Here is a 20,847-nt window from a genome sequence, read left to right as displayed (position 1 = left end):
TGGAGGAGTCTGAAAGGAGGACCCGTTAGAAAACAATCAAGTTTTTCAGAGTTCAGTGGAGTAATCACACCGAGAATGAAGCAACCTGGGAGAGAGAAGATTTCCTTCGGACAGAACACCCACACCTATTTAAGGATCAGCTGAAATCTCGGGGATGAGATTTTTCCTAAGGGGGTAGGTGTTGTGACACTCCAAAAAATTTCATTTTTGGTTTTCAGCAAATTCCTTGTTTGATTAGAAGGAGGCTATTCAAAATCTTTTAAAAAGGCTCTCCTTCTCAAAAAAAAATCTCTTATGTCAAAATCTTGTTTTTGGGTCATCCTCAACCTTGATGTTTGGCTTTGAAAGACTTTTCATTAGTATTGGCTCACCACCAATTTTTGTTGAAAGTTTTTCATTTAAAAAGAAATCCTATGGGCTTTGGATTTATTTCCTTTTTATTTCCAACCATCACCTTTCACCATGTCTCTTATTATTTTTTTTTTCAAAACACCTCCCTTCACTTTGGGTCAAGTCAAGTGGTCATTCCCAGCAAGTTCAACTCATTTTTGAATTTTATTCCATTTATTTTTACCCCCAAAACTATTCCTGTTTTTATTTTTGGACCTAGGTGGTTTACAAAGGAAGTATCTTCTTCCCTTTGAGTTTTGATCTCAAACCAACTCCTCTGGCTAGTCCTTAGCACCCACAACCTAGATCCATCAAGATCCACTCTTCCACAATTCAAAATTTTCAAGTTTCACTCACTGCAAGTTTGGACCAGATTCATCATTTTTGGTGAAATTCATATTTTCTCTTCTCCAAAAATTCTACCAAAAATCAGGCAGCCCCCAGGTGCAATGAGAGGCCACCTCACCAAAGATCAGCTCCAGATAAATTCTCCACATGCCAAATTCATTTCATCAAACACCTGGCCTGCACTGTTATTGTGCATGTTCAGAAAATTCAATGATTCAGTTCGACAGTCAGTGTCGTTTTCTTCAGAGACTTCGCGTCGATCTCACCAGTGCACACTGGCGCCTTGTGCACTGCTGCTTCTTCTTATCCAGAGCACCGCACGCTCTCTTGGACAGGCGCAGGTGTCGGTGGCGGCGTGCCTCACCGACGCCGGCAGCTTCTGCGGTGGCAGAGCCACCCGTGGCGGCGCAGAAAGCCAGCGCCAGCTTTCTGCGCCGTCCAGCACCGCCCAAAGCACCCGAGGCCTCCGCGTGGCCGTCTACTTGCTAGCGCACGCCGCAGCATCATCGACATGGCCCGGCAAGCACAGGGCACGCTCTCTGCCACTGACGGGCCCGCGAGGCGCCGTTCCGTTGAACCCGCAGAACAAGCCAAATCAAACCGAGGTTAGCGTCAAAATGAAACCAGTGGATCACCACTCTGATGCCCAGCCACCTAAACCAACCGTCCGGCCACTGCAACGCCGTAATCGCCGCCGGAGTTATCCCGTTCAGAGGAACCACCTCGGGCCGGCTATAAATAGCCATCCCGAGCTCGCTTTCGACCAGCACTACCCCCACCACCTCACCAGAGCCCTACCAAGACACCAGGAGGCCCCCGAGGAGGCCTTCTTCTCCGTCTCTGGCCGCCCCGTTCCGCCTCGGGCTCCAGCTCGATCCACTCAGGTGAGGCCATCCCCGCCTCCCAAACCGCGTCAGTAGCCCTCTAGTGCACCCAGTACTCTAATCCGAGCTTCAATTCCATCTCCATAGCTCTCCCCGACGAGATCCAGCAACGCCCGAACCATCGTCCACCGGAGTTGAGGCCGCCATCGACGTGGTGCTCGCCAACGACCAACTCCACCACCCACAGGTGCGGAAGAACTCAAGGGACCCGTAGGTACCAACCACTCTTCCTAACTCGCCGTGGATCGCCGCCGGCGACCACCGCAGCCTTCGGGCGCCGGCGCGCTCTGTTTTCTCCCTCCAAATTTCAAACCTGACGAGTGGGACCCCCTCGTCAGCCTCTCATTTCTATTCGAACCGTTTTCTCTGGAAAGCGCCTTCGGGCAAATACGCTTTCAGTCTGAAACGTTTTTCTGGCTTTTTCTATTCAGCCCCCTAGAAAGTTTCTGTTTCATTACAAACAAGTCCCTGGGCTAAAACTTTAATATCTTTTAAACATAAAATGATTTTTGATTGATTCTTTTTCTGTCACCTTTATTTTCCTGTCTAGTTTTTTATCATATTTATTTGAAAAATATTTGGAGCACTTTTTGTGCACAGACGGTATTTATGTTAGAACGTATTTTTCTTTATACCGTAGATACCAGAGGAGGTGACGGAACCCCCAACTTCACCGAGCTAGACTCCGACTACTCCGAACCAGGCAAGCATGTTTGAACCTTTTATATAGCAGTAAGTGTTATATTGCATGCAAAGCTGATGCAAGTAAGCTTCGAGACTCCATATGCTTTTGATGTGAGTTTACATGATCATGTGGTGACATGAGAGGTGGTAAGATGGCAGTGTTGTAGCATGCCAGTCTTATGCCAAAACCTTTAACTCCAGTGTTAACGTGGATCAAGTCACGTTATCATCCATTCCTTCCTTTTGTGCTACCACATGTTTTCTGCAAAGAATATGGTTTAGTAAGTTGCAAACCGCTCTCCTCGTACACACCAGATAGAGAGGCCGTGATGAGGGTTCCATGGCCCTGGATTAAAGCCAATCATCCGGTCAGGGGGCATGGGTGTTTCCGGTTGGGACCGAGAGGGGGGCACCCCTTAGAGCGCGCGTATATAAATTTGATCCCATGCTATTCGAGGTTGTAGCCTCCCCGTCTCAAAGTTTTTCTTGAACGTTGCCTAGGGTGATCCCTGGCATCGTGAGGTGGAAATGGGTGTGTACTGGTTAGATGTGTTTCTGCTAAAATACCGTAAACGGAACTAGTCCTTCATGACTACTGAAATCCGTTGGCTGTAGTACAAACTCTACAGAGTCAAAATCATTCGAGTAACCGTATCTTGGTCATCGACTGTGTTCAACTTATCTTCATCAGTGTCAATCTTAGTGACAAAACCCCGGTGTACAACATGAGTGTTGAGTCCGGCTAAATGATTATTCCTGTGGATGGACTAACCCGTTTATTACCATGTGCTGAGTATTTCCTGTGAGTGATATATCTTCATGAATTTATTGAATATGAATGATGAAATATAAGCCCTTTATGTGATGTCGCTCAGACGTCCGACTGAGGCACTCTTGCTATTTACTTTCAATATAAGCCCTTTCTGTGATGTCGCTCAGACGTCCGACTGTGGCATCTCTGTTATTTATTTTCATTATAAGCCCTTTACGAGATGTCGCTCAGACGTCCGACTGTGGCATCTCTGTTATTTACTTTCATTATATGCCCTTTTCGAGATGTCGCATAGACGTCCGACTGTGGCATGCAATGTCGTTTACCTTTCAATATAAGCCCTTTATGTGGTGTCGCCCAGACGCCCGACTGCGGCATGTTAATTTATTTATTTCACCTTTCGAGGCGTCGCTTCAGACACCCGATCGGTTTTCAGTTATTTTCTTTGGGATTTCGTGAGGATTACCGCCTGACTTCCTTTTTATTCTACATGTCGTGCAACTTTATTATTTGAGTATGCATTGCTAACTTCTCATGGTGCATCTTGTTTGCATTTGTTATATCTTATGTCTGAACTGTCTTGCGAGTACATTCAAAGTACTCACCTGGCTTGTTGATTTGGCCAGATGCTGACGAAGGCGATCTCATGGATGAAGAGTTTGATAGCGAGTCCGACGCCTAGAGGAGTCCCAGTCAGTCCCGTGCGATCCTAGATTTAGTCACTTGTATTATACCCGCTTCTGCTACCCAAATAGATTCATCGAGCCTCACTCCGACGCCCGATGAGCTGCAGGACTAAGAGTCTTGTTACCCACTCCACTGTGACATTTCCACCGCCACTTTTATTGCAAGTCAGTAGTATGCCACCACATCCTTGTGTCATATCCGCCCTTATGTAAAAATATTGGTGTGCTTGTAATAAGTTGTTGAGAAACCTCAGCTCAACCGTGTACAATATTTAATACTACTAAATTTCTGTATCAAAGATTTGTCTACCAGTACGAAGGATTTTTCCTATACTGGTCTGCATAAAGGTCGGTTGTTCAATAAGCTTTTTATTGAAAAACCGGTCGTGACATGCATTCCATCAAAATGTGCGCAATCGTAAGATGCGTGAAGAGCTGGCGATGAACAAGGTCAGAGATGTGGCCGAACTTTATGTTCTGGCCGATAGGTGCGCTCGTGCTGAAGAGGGAAGGAAGTACCCCGGTGAAGACGCCGGTGCGGAAACCGACTCCACGGATGACACCGCCACCCCGGTGAAGAAGGGCCGGCACCGTAACCGGAAGCGCAGGAGCAAGACCGTGCTTGTCGTTGAGGGATCCGACGATACCGGCGCCACCAAGAAACCCAAGGCAAGTGACCCCAGCAAGGAGGTTGCCGGGTGTACCGCTTGCCGGGCCTTGGCGGTTGCCGATAAGTCAGGGGGCTCCGACAAGCATTATTGCAAGATCCACCGCACCAAGGGCCATGACCTCCAAAACTGTCGGCAGGTAGAGCTGCTCGCTGAGAAGCAGAAAGGTGAGTATAAGCGGCGGGACAAGGAGAAAGGCCCAGATGGTGCCGAGGGATCCGGTAAGAAAGGTGGCGGCCAAGGAAGTCGCCGCGGCAAGGATAATCAGCAGGAGAGGCCCGCTCGAGGCCGCGACAAGAACATGAAGACGATGATCATGATGAGGACGACGAGTCCAGCGACCACGAGTTTCAGAAAGCCACAGAGGCCATGTGCATCGATGGTGGCATATGTCCCACCGCCAACTCAAGTAGTGGGCGCGTGAGATCACGGCGGTGGAGCCATCGTTCGACGGACGGAAGCCCCTGAAATGGTCCAGCACGCCCATCATCTTCGACACCGAGGACCACCCTGACCGCACGACTACAGTCGGGTGCTTGCCATTGTTGGTTTCACTAACAATCCGCAACCTCAAGGTGACAAAGATGTTGGTTGACAGCGGGGCCGGCCTGAACTTGATCTCGCCTGTTGTGGTCAAGAGGCTGCAGATCCCCGATGGAGACCTCGAGGAGACGGGCACGTTCCAAGGGGTTAACCCGGGGAGAAGCCAGCCAAAGGGAAAGGTCACGCTGCCCGTGACATTCGGAGGCGAGCTGAACCACAGGACGGAAAGGATGGTTTTTGATGTAGCCGAGATCCCCTTGCCTTACAATGGGATCCTCGGCCGCCCAGCACTAGCCAAGTTCATGGCGGCTTCACACTACGCCTACAACATGATGAAGATGCCCGGGCCGATGAACATCATCACCGTCCCCTCTGACAAGAAAGATGCATTGATCTGCGCCGACCAACTCTACTAGGAAGCAGTTGCAGCAGATGCCACTAAGGCACCTGCTCCTGCCGACGGAGCCCCGGGGGGGAAGAAGACCGGTGAGACCCCTCGCACCCACTCCGGCAAGCGCGCCTCTTCGGGGTGTTGCGCTTCCGTTGAGAACGTGCCAGAGAGCTCCGCTGGCAAGAGCAAGAAGTCTAGAGCCACACCACCAGAGACCAAGAAGGTGCCCGTCAAGGAGGACGGCACGGGGGGAGCTTTTACCATAAGCTCCACCCTCGATGGCAAATAGGAAAGCGAGCTCGTCACCTTCCTGCGGGCAAATGTCGATGTGTTTGCATGGCAAGCCTCCAATATCCCCGGCGTTCCCAGGGAGGTGATTGAGCACCACCTTGCTGTCTGTCCTCATGTGCGGCCCGTCAAGCAGAAGGTCAGGAAGCAAGCTCTGGAGAGGCAGGAGTTCATCACGGAGGAAATCAGAAAGCTAGAGGCGGCAGGCTTGGTGAGAGGAGTACTCCATCCGACGTGGTTGGCCAATCCGGTAGTAGCGCGCAATGCAAATGGGAAGTGGAGGCTGTGTATTGACTACACAGACATTAATAAGGCCTGTCCAAAGGATCCCTTCCTGTTACCGCGCATTTACCAGATTGTTGACTCCACGGCCGGGTGTGACCTTTTGTCATTCCTCGACGCCTACTCAGGATACCACCAGATCTTCATGACAAAAGAAGACGAGGAAAATACAGCATTCATCACCCATGTGGTACATATTGCTTTTTACGGATGCCTTTCGGGTTGAAGAGTGCTGGCTCAACCTTTGCAAGAGCAGTCCAAATTGGTTTTGAGCCCCAGCTACATAGAAATATGGAAGCTTATATGGATGACACGGTGGTCAAAATCAAGGACAAAGCAATCCTTGTGCGAGATCTGGAGGAAACATTTGCAAACCTGCGCAAGATCAATCTCAAGTTGAACCCTGAGAAGTGTGTCTTCGGCGTCCCGTCGGGCAAGCTTCTCGGGTTCTTTGTGTCCCAGCGCGGGATTGAAGTGAACCCAGATAAGATCAAGGCCATCGAGCAGATTGAGGCACCCAAATGGATCAAGGACGTGCGTCGGCTCATTGGCTGCGTTGCCGCCATGAGCCGGTTCATCTCCAAGTCCGCAGAGTGTGCCCTTCCCTTTTTCAAGATCTTGAAGAAGGCAGGGCCAGTGGAGTGGACCCCAGAGGCCGAGGCAGCGCTGCAAGATTTGAAGAAATACCTCTCCTCTACCCCAATGTTGGTTGCACCCAAACCACAAGAACCATTGCTGCTCTATCTAGCGGTAACAAATCAGGTGGTTAGCGCCGCACTAGTGGAGCAGAGAGAGGTTGGTGAGGAGACAACAGCAGCGGCGGAGTCAACGGTTGGCGGGCCAGAACCCTCCCCGGTAGGGCTCGGTCCCAGCAAGACTGGTGTCAGTACGACAGGGCCCGTACGACTGGGTGAAGAGGCGCACAAGAAGAAAATGGTACAACATCCAGTTTACTTCGTCAGCTCCCTCTTGCAGGGGGCTGGGTCGAGGTACTCATGTGTGCAAAAGCTGCTCTTCGGCCTCCTTATGGCTTCGAGGAAGCTACGCCATTACTTCCAAACGCACGAGATCACGGTGGTCACCCGCCTCCCATTACAACGGATACTGCATAATCCAGATGCAACGGGGAGGATCGTGGAATGGGCCCTGGAGCTGTCAAGTTTCGGTTTGAAATTCGAAAGTACCTCGATGATTCAGAGCAGAGTCTTGGCGGAGTTTGTTGCAGAATGGACCTCGACGCCTGACGAAGAGGTACAGGAGACCACTCTCCCTGGCAAGGAAACGAGCCGCAACTGAATCATGTATTTTGATGGTGCCTTCTCGCTGCAAGGCGCCAGTGTTGGTGTGCTGCTTGTCACACCCACTAGAGAGCACCTCAAGTATGTCATCCAGATGCTCTTTCCCCGAGAGATGTCAACCAACAACACCGCCGAGTACGAGGGTTTGCTTGCCGGTCTCAGGATCGCGGCAGACCTCGGAGTTAAAAAGCTCATCATCAGGGGCGACTCACAGCTCGTCGTCAGGCAGATCAACAAAGATTATCAAAGCCCGTTGATGTAAGCTTATGTAGATGAGGTGAGGAAACTGGAGGAGCGCTTTGACGGTATACAAGCGGAGCATGTCCCTCGGGCGGAGAACGACATCGCCGACTACCTGTCAAAGCGCGCTGCCCTCAAGCTACCTGTGGAACCAGGTACTTTTGTGCTTCAGTTAACTCAACCATCCGTTGAGCCGTCAACCGGGCAGAGCAAGCGGAGGAAGCTAGGCTCCGACAAGTACTTCCACACCGAGATCCCCGGAGCCGCCGGCGAAGATGTTGCCGTAGATGCCGATCCTGCCGCGGGACAGCCGACTCCGGCAGGACCTCAGGTCATGGCCGTGGAGGCGGCTGCTCCCGTGGCAGAAGAGACGCCTTTGGTCCTTGTCGTCGAGCCACAGGCTCCGGCATGGGCGCAGCTCACCATCCGATTCCTTCAAAAAGGAGAGCTTCCTGAGGAGCAGGAAGAGGCGGAAAGAGTAGCCCGCCGGTCTGCTCTGTACCAATTTGTTGATAACGAATTGTACAGAAAAAGACCGAATGGGGTGAAATTGAAGTGCATCTCCCGGGAGGAAAGACTAAAGCTGTTGGCAGAGATACATGGAGGCATATGTGGCTCCCACATAGGGTCGAGGGCCCTTGCCGGCAAGGCTTTCCGGCAAGGTTTCTTCTGGCCCACCGCCCTCCAGGATGCGACGTCACTAGTAACCAAGTGTGAAGCATGCCAGTTCAATTTGAAGAAGCTCCATCAACCAGCTCAGGCCTTGAAACTATCCCTCTCTCCTGGCCCTTCTCGGTCTGGGGGCTCGGCATATTGAGCCCTTTCCCCCGTGCTGTCGGGGGCTTTGAGTACTTGTACGTCGCAATCGACAAGTTCACAAAGTGGCCAGAGGTGGAAGCAGTGAGGACGGTGACAGCGCAGTCAGCCATCAAGTTCTTCAAGGGACTAGTGTGCCATTTGGGGGTACCCAACAGGATCATCACCGACAATGGCACACAGTTCACGAGCCACGCCTTCATGCAATACATTGAGGATCTCGGCAGCAGGGTCTGTTTTGCCTCTGTGGCACATCCACAGAGCAACGACCAAGTGGAGAGAGCAAATGCTGAAGTCGTACGAGGCTTAAGAACGAAGACTTTTGACAGGCTGCGCAAGAGTGGAAGGCGCTGGATTGATGAGTTGTCGGCGGTTCTTTGGTCGATCAGAATGACACCAAATCGAGCCACCGGCTAGACGCCCTTTGCCCTGGTCTACGGGGTAGAAGCAGTTCTCCCCACGGAACTCATATACGGGGCACCTCGAGTGCTCGCTTATGATGAGCTTGAGCAAGAGCGATTGCGGCAAGACGACGCAACACTCCTTGAGGAAGATCATCTCCGGGCGGCTGTGAGAGCAGCACGCTACCAGCAAGCCTTGTGCTGCTACCATAGCCGCAAGGTTCATGCTCGAAGCTTTGAGGAAGGCGACCTTGTTCTTCGGCACGTTCAGTCAGCCAAGAATTTCAACAAGTTGACGCTAAAGTGGGAAGGCCCTTATCGGGTAACACGAGTCACCAGGCCTGGCGTAGTCCGGCTGTAGACCGGAGATGCCATTCCAGTGAGCAATTATTGGAACATCGAGCATCTCCGCAAGTTTTATCCATAAGGCGCGGCTGCCGGGCCTCCCGGCAAGCCACCCTTTTGTACAAGCCTTGTCGGCAAGGCATGTAACACTTTGTATAAAGCCAGGCGCAGACCCTGAGCATAAATAAACGAAATGCTGGTGCCCTAAGTTATAGCATGCATGCTAGGTTGAGTCTCTTCCTTGGTTAGGGTTGATAGTGCTTAGCGGCGGCTAACCCCTAGCTTAGAGGTTGAGTGCGTGTCTCTCTGTTCTTCTCTGTCTTCTTTGGTTCGCAGGGCACCTAAGTATTCTTGCCGAGCTATTTTGGAAGAAAGGGAACGGACCGGCGTCTGGGCCCCGACAAGCCAGAGTTGTCGGGGGCTGCAAGAGAAAGGATCCATCCGCGACAAGCCAAGGTTGCCGGGGGCTGCAGATCCAGATAAGTTCTTTATCCTCTATCATGCATTCCGTTATGGACTGGGATACGTGAAACCTCGTTTTATCCCTTGGCTACCGTGCTCCCCCTTTTTCCGTACCCTAGGGCCATCTCCTGGGGCCGGATTCGGTCGTAGCCGCGGTAGCAAGGAAATGAAACGAGGAGCCTAAGCCCACCTCATCCCTGCCTCCGCCAAGAGCGAGAGAAAGGTCGAGCAAAGTGGGGGGACGGCAAGGCCTGTAGCCGGGTGAAAAAATGTTTATCTTAAAGGTAACAAGGATTCACTCCTTGTCGTGGTTTCCACCTGCGAACAAAAAACCCGGCAAACATCCCTTTTTCATTAAAAAAACATCCCGTACAGGTACAGTTCATATGAAATGAAAAACATGAACAGGGGGATTACAAGTTCTAAAGTTAACAAAGACCCGAAGGCTTACAAGACTAAAAAGAGATAAGGTGCCCGTAATCCCTTTCTTGTCCCTCTCCTCAGGAAATGGAACAAGAAAGCAGAAGGGCAAAAGGGGCGCCTAGGCGAGCTACGGGTGGCAGAAGACACCAAAAGAACATCTCGGTGGCCATCCAAGGGCTGGATGGTGATGGCGGCACTGGAGGCAGAGCTCGAAGATGAGGCGGCAGGACGTCAATACGCGACGAAGGTGTTGGTGTCCGCGTACTCCGACTTGACGGCCTTGCCGCCCGCCCTCTTCCTCTTCCGCAGCCTCCCTACGCCAGCCGCCCAAGGAGGCGACCCCGAGAAGTTCAAGGAGCCGGCGACACGGATGATGGGGTCGCCGATGCTACCCGGAGCGGCGCCCGACACCTAGTCGGACCCGTCATCCTGCCGCCCACTACCCTCGTCGTTGCTGCCGCTGTCCTCCTCGTCACCCTCGCTCGAAGAGGAATCTTCATCATCAGAAGAGCTCTCCACGCAGCACCTTGTGCGAGTCCTGAGGTGCCCGAAGATCTTGACGGAGAGGAGGCCACCCTCCATTAGTTTGAAATGGAGAGTGAGCCCCTCCGTCAAGCTGTGGATGCGAGCAAAGGTCTTCCACCCTCAGCGGAGACACATGATGTGAGGGGCGGGGAACTCGACATCAGCCCACGTGTCGTTGTTCCCGCAACCCCTCATATGCAGCCGCAACGCCTGCGGCGGATCCAACTCCATCTCCCGCGCAAATGGAGTCGGGAGGCGAAGGCGACGGTGCGGTGGCTGGAGCAGCCTGACGAAGAACTCGCAAGGGTTGTCCCCAGCGTGGCCCTCCATCAGAGGAGGGGCTGCTCGCGGAGGCGAGGATGATCTGCCGCCCCGTCCTCCTCTCCCTCGAGCGCTGTGACGGCCTCGACCTCGCCCCCTCCCCCTTCCTCTAGAGGCCGGCTCCGCCACTACGAGCTCTTGGGGAGGAGCAATGCGCTATCTGGCCGAAACCCTCGCCACCACCGATGAAGCATCGCCATGCCCCCTCGCCATGGCAGAAGAAAGGAGAAAGCAGGAATGGGGAGAGGCACATGGCAAAAGGTTGAGAGGCACTGTTCCTCCTGCTCCCCTCTTTATAAAGGGGCGGGGGCGAGGCTCCGCCGCCCCCTCTCGGTCAATCCAGCCTGTTGAAGTGACAGCAAGCGGGGCCGACGGCCGCCCTCCCCGCTCCATTGAAGGCGCGTGGGAATTGACCCACACACGTGCACGACTTCTCACGTCCCGCGAGCCTGTCATTCGCACTGCGTCGTGCATGCAGCGAACATGGCGCGAGGGATAGGCGCAATGGCACGCGTGGAGCGACGGTTCTCGAGCGAGGGCAGTAAATGAGCAGCGGCCCTCCGGTCTCAAAGAGACACACAAGCCGCCTCTTTACTGTCCACCGCGGGATGACGCCAGCATGCTTCCGTCATGCGCGCACACGACCCCCCACATCGTGCGTTCAACGCGGGTCGTGGGGAAGTGCAGCGGACGGAGCAGTGGTCGCGGTAAAATCCGCCCCCAACTGCTCGCGCACCATTCTGGGCTTGGCCCAACAACGTGTCGCGCTTATGTATGGCCCAGACCCGGGGGCTCCTGTCGGTGTACAAAAGTAGGGGCTCTTCTTTTGACCCCTTTACCTATACATGGGCAGTTAGAGCCACCCGCCACGGCCACGCATAACAGGGCAGGAAAGGGAAGTCGGAGAGAAGCCGAAGGCACAAGACAAGCAAAGCAACGGCAAGGACCAATGCCACAAAGATCGAATGGGCGAAGTAGGTTTCCCTGGCAAGGACCCTTGTCGGGGCAGCCTCAGCAGCCCCGGCAAGACCCTTGTCGGGGCAGCTCGCCCACACCAGCAGAGTGAGCCACCTTTGAGCCCACCAACGCTAAACAAACGCATTGGGACAAGGCTCGGGAGGCACCTCCGTGGTGGCATGCAGATCTTTGTGAAGACAAAGAATAGTCAAGATCAAATGAGGATAATAAGGCAACAATAATCACCGAAGAAACCCACAAGACCCCGAGCAAGATCCTTGCCGGGGACGCCAGCGCGCCACGGAAGACCCTTGTCGGGCCACCCGACAAGACCCTCGCCAAACGCGCCAGCAGGGCCACTGCCAGGACCATGCCAACCAAGCCTCCACCGCCGTTCGCATGCAGCTGCCGACCCAACCAGCTGGGCTGGCACCTGTGTGGCAACATGCAGCCCTTCGTGGAGGCTCCACCATCGCGCCACCTCAACTGCCTGCCTGCCTACATGGCACCACATGCATCGCTGGCCAGGGCGCGTGTCAAAGCAAGGAGGAGCAGCGACGGACAGGACGGGCCTCGCCCCGTCCCCGATAAAGTGGAGGGACACCTAAGTTGTGCATTAAATGCACTTTGTCCTGTAATACCAATGATAAGCTCACAATGCTGTAGCACTTTCCACCTCCTATGTGTCATTGTGGTAGCCCCTTTCGCCTATAAAAGGAGGCCCATGGCGCACTGGAGAAGGATTCGGCTCTTGGGAACCTAGCAGCACCCAGAGCTAGTTCAAGAGCTCCAGAACACTAAATACATCCACCAAAGCAGGATCGTAGGGTTTTACGCATCTTTGCGGCCCGAACCTGGGTAAATCCCCTTTGTGATGTCTACTAGTCCCGCTCTTCTCACAATCCCCGCGGCCCGCAACCGTAGTAGGGATTCCAGTGATCCCATAGGTGTCGTTTTCCACCGACAATCAGTGTACTATAGGATGGTACTAACTATTATACCTTGTCTTTTTTATTCCTTTGCGCCATTTCAAATCTAGATAAGATATTTATGCATATCCTTGTTTTCAGGCCTTTCCAAAGTAGTTCACTGATAATTACCTTTCAAACCACTTGTATGGTCAGGAGGCGAGGAAGGTATTCATAGAACACCCATGGTACAATATTGAAGTCTTCCTGAAGAGGATGAAGGATGGACGGTCAATCATCCACATGCACTGGCCTAAAGTTACAAAGACCTTCAAAATCAATGAAGGCTCAATATTCGCCTTCCGTTTCAGCAGTTTTCCAGATGAAATTTATCTGTCTATCTACTGTCTATGATGCTAATTTCCAAAGGTTATAGATGTTGCATGTGAAACTTGGTGCTGGTGCAATTGTGTAATGGGGTAGCTAGCTATATGCCCATATGGTGTAACTGAGTGCTGAAGCTATATGATGTTGTACTCTGATGTATTTCAATTATGAAATCTTGGTTCTGTAGTACAAAAATGAAATATATTGTGTGCTTAATATGAAATATCAATTTGATTAATAAATGGATTATTAATAATAGGCCAATTGAGAAAAAGGTTATTTAGAAAACACCATGGGCGATGACCTCAAACAACTCACACAATTTCTGGGAAGAAAACATGTTGGATCAATGAACAATCACACACAACTTCCTCTTGAAAACTATTTGTGTTAGGCTACCTTGCACAAAAATTTTCCACATAAAAAATGTGTGCGATGGTCAGCCTATGCGACACGGTTTCTTCTACGCATCGTGCGTGATGCATTCAATAACGCAAATGATAAAATTGTTAATATCATCTGCAATGGCAGCGCTATCATAGACGATTTGATGGGGGAAATTGTGTGTGATGTACGTGCGAACGAAAACATTTGTCTGGGATTCATTGTGTGGGAACATACGCACAGAAATGTTCTTCTTGGATTGACTGTGTGAGATGTACATACAAACAGAAACGTATTCCTTGCATTGACTGTGTGGGATGTACATATATACTAAGGGAAACGTTTCTCTGGGATTCACTGTGTGGGATGTACTTACAAACGGAAACGATTGGGCCTGTATAATTGTATGTGATGGCTAGCCGGATCGCATACAAGCTCATTTTGCGCAGTGTGTGTGACCGGAAGGCCTATCCCCGACAGTTTCAGGGTCGCATGGGAAGGACCCCCTATTGCCCACACTAGCAAGGCGACGGTTTTAAATGTCATCATGGAAAGGGGTTAAAAACTGTTTGTATATCAGCTCGCTGTACCAGTGATTGTATCATCCACATATTGAATAACCCGAAGGTTTTCTGAGGTGGGCTGATCAATTGGAAGATTAATGTGTCCTTCCAACCAAGCCTTGTTAATTGAAGATAGTAGTAAATCAGCCGCCAACACGAATAGTAATGGGGACAGTGGGTCACCCTGCCTCACTCCATGCTTACTTAAATTTCGTGCCAGGTATTACCGTTGAGAAGCACAGATGAAGAGCCTAAGTCAAGTATCATTTTAATCCACATGCACCATCTGTCATCGAACCCTTTGCATTTGAGCATGTTCAAGATAAAAGAATGTTCCATTGTATCGAAGGCCTCTTCAAAATTGAGTTTTAGGATGACAATCTCTCTGCCATACTGTTTACATTGATGCAAGTATTCGAATGCCCATCCTAGACAGTCATGTATAGTGCGGGTCTTAATGAAGCCGTATTGGTTTCGATGTGCCACTTTGAGGATCCATTTTGGCAGTCTCCCTGCAATAATTTTTGTTATGACCTTGAGTACACAGTTTAAAAGTGAGAACGAACGATAATCGTTGACCATTTCTGGTGCAAGCTTTTTTGGGATCAAAGTGATTAGAGAATTATTCAAGCAATTTAGATTGATCTTGCCTTCATAGAAGTCATCGCATAGCTGATAAAAATCCTCTTTGATAACATGCCAGCAAACTTTCAGGAAGTGTCCATTGAAACCATCCGGACCTGGCGCACGATCAACAGGGATAATTTTGATTACATGATCAATTTCTTCCTTGGTGAAGGGTATCGATAATTCTTCCAGCCCCTTACATTTTTGTATCAGTTCTGAGATCTCAAAATCATATATGAGTTGGCTAGAGACCCCCATTCTCTTCTTGAAGCAATCATAAAACGCAACGGCTTTTTCATCGTGATTTTCAACCAAACGACCATCTAGCATCAGCAAATTTGGAATGGAATTTCTTCGCAATCTCTCAGTTCCTCGAGCTTAGAAATATTTAGTGTTCTCCTCACCTTGAACTGCCCAGTGAAAAGTACATCTTTTTTTCCAATAATCACTTTGGTATCTTAAAAGCCTTAAAAGGTGTGACTTTAAAGTGTTTCTAAATTTGGTTTCAGAGTGAGTTGCCAAAGCTCTTCAAGGTTGTCTAACTGCAACAAAATCTTGTTACAATTCTCAATGAGCAGTTTAAGTTTGGAGATAGATTTGCTCCACTCCTTTAGAGCATATCAGAGTCTTTTTAATTTGGTAGATATTCTAGTAGCACTAGAAGAAGCTTTGATTGGTGCATTCCAAGAGTTTTGTATGACTTGCATGAAACCAGGGTGAGAGGGCCAGAAATTTTCAAAACAAAATAGTTTGGATCTAGAAATGACCATTTCAATAGATAATACACAGGGTACATGATCCAAGATAGGGCGTGCTAGGGGCTTTACCGCTGTGTTTGGAAACTTTGAAATCCATTCAGGCGACGAGAAAAACCAGTCCAATTGCTCCAGCAGTGGTGTTTGTGCAGGTTACTCCACGTATATTTTCTTCCTTTGACTCGTATCTCCAGCAGAGCCAATGCACTGATAATTCCATTGAATTTGATAATATCATCAATATTTCCACATGGCAAATTCCTAATGTCCAAGGGCCATATAAAGTTAAAGTCCCCCATGAAAAGACAAAGGTCATTTAATTCAATATTTAAGCTTTCCATCCACTCTGTAAAATTGCCTCTGTCTAGCCCATCACAAGGCCCCAATATATTTGTAATCGACCAAGATATATTAGATTGCACTGATGTCATTTTAATTGTAAGAGCAAAAGGAAGTTTATGTACAACCCGACCCATAAATTGACTACTACACCAAATAATTATGAGACCACCCGAAGCACCCCCAAAAGGAACAAATTCAAATTTATCGAATCTCCTAGGACAACATTTTTTAATGAAAGAGTGATCAAAATCATCTTTTTTTTGCTTCTTGCAGACAGACAATCGAGTAGTTTTCTTCATTTATTTTATTGCGAAGCGCATCACACTTGGTATCGGAGTTCAGACGCGCACGCTCCAGCATATAATGTTTCACAAAAGCGATGACATTAAGGTTCACAACAAATTAAAGTGCGGAACACAAAAATAAAAGATAGGAAGACAATTAATCTTCATCGAGCCATAGTCGGGCGCTTCCCCTTGTTCTTGAGAGGGGCCAGGAGCTTTTCCTTGGTGATTTCTTCTTATGGCACGACACAAGCATTTGTACCCAGGTACTACATCGTCTCAATCGGGGTCAGAGGGGGTACCTGATGTTCTTCAACTGGTTTGTTGTGTCAAGCTGCTACTGCTGCTTCACCAGAAGTTCGGGGACACACCTTGGTTAAACATGCGAGGTTTTCTTCTTCAGCTCTGCCATAGACAGTGCTTTGAATCCCATGTATCTAGTGGCTCTAACGCTGCGCCTAACCTTGGACACATTTAGAAGAGTAGCCTTGCAACGTCTTTTCCTATAAGTGGCAATGTCCAGGTCCATCATGTCTTGTTGCATAACCTGGGAGGAAGCAGATTTAGAAGTAAGCATGTCCTCCATTGCCATATCTCCCTGAGAGAAACTTGGCAGCAGGTTATTTAGACTTTCACTAACATAATCAATGCAGACAGTCCAAGTTTCAGGTGCGAGGTGTATGGTATTGGTCCCAGGAGTGAATGGTGAGAAAGAGAATTTAGTAAAACATGCAGCCCCACCATCTCATTCAGAGCAACCTGCAAACCCTTATAGCAAATCTCTTCCAAATAGTCTCCAATGCATACTCATCCCTATTCTAACCAATTTTAGGAGTGAACGGAAGAAACCCGAGTCCTGGTCTAGAGGGTAATGAAGAAGCGCCGCCGCCCATGGGTGTGTCACCACATCCAGAACAATTGTCGTCTCTGAATGCAATGCAACAGAAACAACATAATGCACATGTGTGGCATCTTCAAAATGCAGCAAATGCCTAGGAGGCAGCACCACCGCCACCACCACCTCAACAAGGTTGGAGGGTATGGCCTGAACTTCCCCCAATTCCACCAGCTTATCAAGGTTTTAGCTACAGGCAGTTCACAGGATATGATGGACCATCAATGATAGATGGGATACAAACAGAGGACTCTGGGTTTAATGATGACCTAAGAGTTTGGAACGAACACATGGCTATGATCGATGAGGTGTCTGAAACGTTCATTCAGGGAAGAGAGGCAGGGGATTTTACTTTTAGACAAGTTAATGCTCATGAGACAATAATAGAAGTGCGTGTTGAAGAAAGGCAGACATATCATATGTGATAGCCTTATTACTTCGCATGGAATCTTGAGCACGGCCATAGTAAAGACCGGAATTGATTGAATGACCGCTTTCAACAAGATTTCTTCCTCCCATTGCTAACATTTTTTCCTCCCATCCCTTTAATCTAGCCACCACCCTTTCAAGAAAATGTATGAAGCTATTAGATCTATCTACACCAACCATTTATAGTAAACCAATATATTTATATGATAAGGATTCTGACATAATATTCAATTATGAACAAATCTCTGTCTTCCACCTTCAAATATAGACTAAAAATATGCTACACTTTGCTTCGCTTACCAATTGTCCCGAGTTTGCACAATATTCATCAAAAATCTGTCACAATGAGGTTACATTATTCAAGTCATCCTTCACAAGAATTAATGAATCATCAATAAAAAGTAAGTGTGACCCTTATGATGCATTTGTGCACACCTTAACTCCCATAATCCTACCAACCTTCCCTCTATGAGCCAATAAACTTGAAAAATCTCACGTGCACAAATGAAACAAATAAGGTGATAAGGGGTCCCCTTGCCGGAGCCCCCTTTTAGGAATGGAATCTTTTGTGTTCTTGGTCATTAAAGTGAACTTTATACTTCACCGAAGTATTACATGCCATAATCATACCAACAGAGTCACCATGAAAACCCAATCTCAACATCATTTTTTCTAGGAACCTCTATTCAACTCTATCACACGCCTTATGCATGTCTAGTTTCACTGTACTATTTTCCCGACTTATTATGCTTTAATGTATGGATATATTCATAAGCTAACAAGATAATGTTAGTAGTTAACTTGCCTGTAATATAAACACTTTGCACATGGGAAAGTATATCATCAAGGACATGCTTCAGTCTAAGGGTGATCATCTTTGAAATTATCTTTGTAAAGGGTTGTACATAGGTTGATTGGCCTATATTGTGTGATACATTCTGGATTCACAACTTCTGGAATGAGCTCAATAACTATATGTTCCACCCCTCAGGAATTTATTATTCACAACACCAAGAACCTCTCCTATGATTGAATCGCCTAGGATGTGCCAACATTTTTTGATAAATATAACATGCAAACCATCAACCCCCAGAGCTTCCATGTCTCATATAGAAAATAAGGCTTCTCTTAGCTCTTCAACCAAAGGTTTTGACAGAGACCCATTTGTATGTTCGTTCACCCGGGACACCACTTTGTCCAATAATGCAGGATCTATCTCATCAAATTTAGTAGCTCTGAAACAAGTGGATTCAAATATGCAATACCTTCATGCAACTTACCTAGATTATCCTAAGCCTTTTAATTTTTTTCTCTATTTTCTCGTTGTGACAGATTGGTGGAAAAAGAAGTATTCCTGTCACCAAACTTCATCCAGTCCATGTAGCTTCTTTGGAGATGGCACATCTCCTCCTACTGCAATAGTTTCTCAATCTACTCTACCGTCCCTCTTTGCTTTGCAAGATTTGAATCATTTAGTGGTTGTCGTGTGACAACTTCTAATCCTCGCCGAGCTCGCCTTAATCCGCCTTTTGTGCTTCTCAGGACCCTTATGTCTCACTGATGTAACTGTTTGTGAAAACAACCAAATTGCCTGCCAAATTATTGGTTTGAACTCTATTTCTTGCCATCCCGGGGCCCCTTGGACCATTTCCTTAAAACGGGCTTCCTTTAGCCATTTAGCCTCAAACCTCAATACCCTTGGTTTGCATCCTTCTTGGGTTATTTGGGCCTTTGTATTCATAAGTAAGGGCCTATTATCCAACTTTGCATAACCCAGGTGTGAGAGAGTTGCTTCTGGGAATTTATCCCTCCACTCCTCATTAACTAGTGTCCGATCTAGTTGCTCCCTTAATAAGACCTCTATGCCATGTGAACTTATCTCAAGTGTACTCAAAACCTAACAGTTCACAATCTGCTATCGCCACCATAAAAGCTTGCATGTATTGATGCAGCCATGGGTTTCCTCCTCCTTTCTGCAAAGCAAATAAAAATTCATTCATATCACCAATTACCAACCAAGGAAGGTTATTGACTACATGCAGATATCGAAGACAAGCCCATGCTTCATGTTTGTTTTCCCATTTTGTCTCTCCATACAAACCTATCATCCTCCAAACATTATTCTGACCCATCGGACCCCCAGACCCTATGCAAGCGGGAGCTACATTCACCGGCCTGCCCTTATTCCAACGTACACATCTATGAAAAGTTTGTTTTCTATCCGAGGGTAACCATAGCCTCATTCTTCTAAAGCAAGAGCAAGCTGCCACTCCTACCATTACTACACACCACTTCCTTATGATCTATCTTCATACGTCTTCGATCACTTCCGTAGCCCAATCATCCAAATGAGTTTAGACGCGAACACAATATTCGGGCCTTGTAGCCATTTAATATCCAGAAATGCCCTTAGAACCAAGTCCCTCAAAAGCCCCCTGACAACTATAGCTTAGGATTTTCATTGTTCCTGAACAATTGCCATCTTGAAGGCCACCGATATAAGTTTTATTTTCCTTTTTCTCCCTCACCTCCCCTTCACGTGGTATCACCGATCCTGGAGCATTGACATTTGAAACCATACTATCAATAGCTAGACCATCAAACCCCTTTCGTTTATTTTCTTTTGCACTTTTTTGAGGAGTTGAAGCCGTCTCTGATCCATATTCCCACCAAATAAGTCCACTATTTTGCGACCTTTGATGACACATCCACTGGGATTAAAGCTCCAACCAAGCTTTGCGCTTCTTTGACCCTCGAGTTAGAGTTCATAGCCAACCTCTTCCTCGCCAAAGGAACTATATCAGTCATGTTAATATCCTCATGATGGTCATTCTTTTTCGCATGTCCCGTCAAAAGATTTTGAGGTTCTTTGTATCCAAATGTTGCATTCCATCTCCAGCTACCTTGACCATCATAGGTTATATCCTCTTCTCTGTTACTATTCCAATTCCGATGTAGAACACCTCCTCTTCCAACCCCCCTGCCAAAAGGAGCACCTCCCCTTCCGCTTCTTTTACCCCTTCTAGAACCACGACCACCATCCCGATTTCTCCGTTCACCAGTTAAAATAAATTCCCCTTATTCAAACTTGGGCACAGCGTGTTATCCTGTTCCACATTCCTTATATCAATGACCTATAAGTCCATACTGGTTGCAAAAAACTGGTTGCTTCTCGTATTTTACTTGGTACAGTCGTTTTTCCTAGCCCTAGTAGTTGAAACAAATCTTTCCAATTTTTTATTCACATCAAGATTTACTTTCACATGAACAAGGGTCCAACATAACTTGTGTGAAGCTGACTTTGCACTTTCAGGATCTCTCCCATCTTTCTACACATTCTCTTGATCACCACATCATTCAAATAATTATCCGGCAACTTTAATACTCTTGCCATACAACATTTTTTCTCTCAAAGACACCGATCTAGGGTTCATGAAACCGTCATATTCCATCAAGAACATTGTCCGATTTCTAAACAACCATGGTCCATTAAGCATTGCCGTGTTCTAGTCCCCCAAGCATCCCTGGGTCATTTGAAAAATAATTATA

The sequence above is a fragment of the Triticum aestivum genome, chromosome 3B (assembly GCF_018294505.1).
Source record: "Triticum aestivum cultivar Chinese Spring chromosome 3B, IWGSC CS RefSeq v2.1, whole genome shotgun sequence".
In the NCBI taxonomy this organism is placed as follows: Eukaryota; Viridiplantae; Streptophyta; class Magnoliopsida; order Poales; family Poaceae; genus Triticum; species Triticum aestivum.
The sequence above is the reverse complement of the archived record's forward strand: the minus strand, read 5'-3'. Positions refer to the sequence as shown.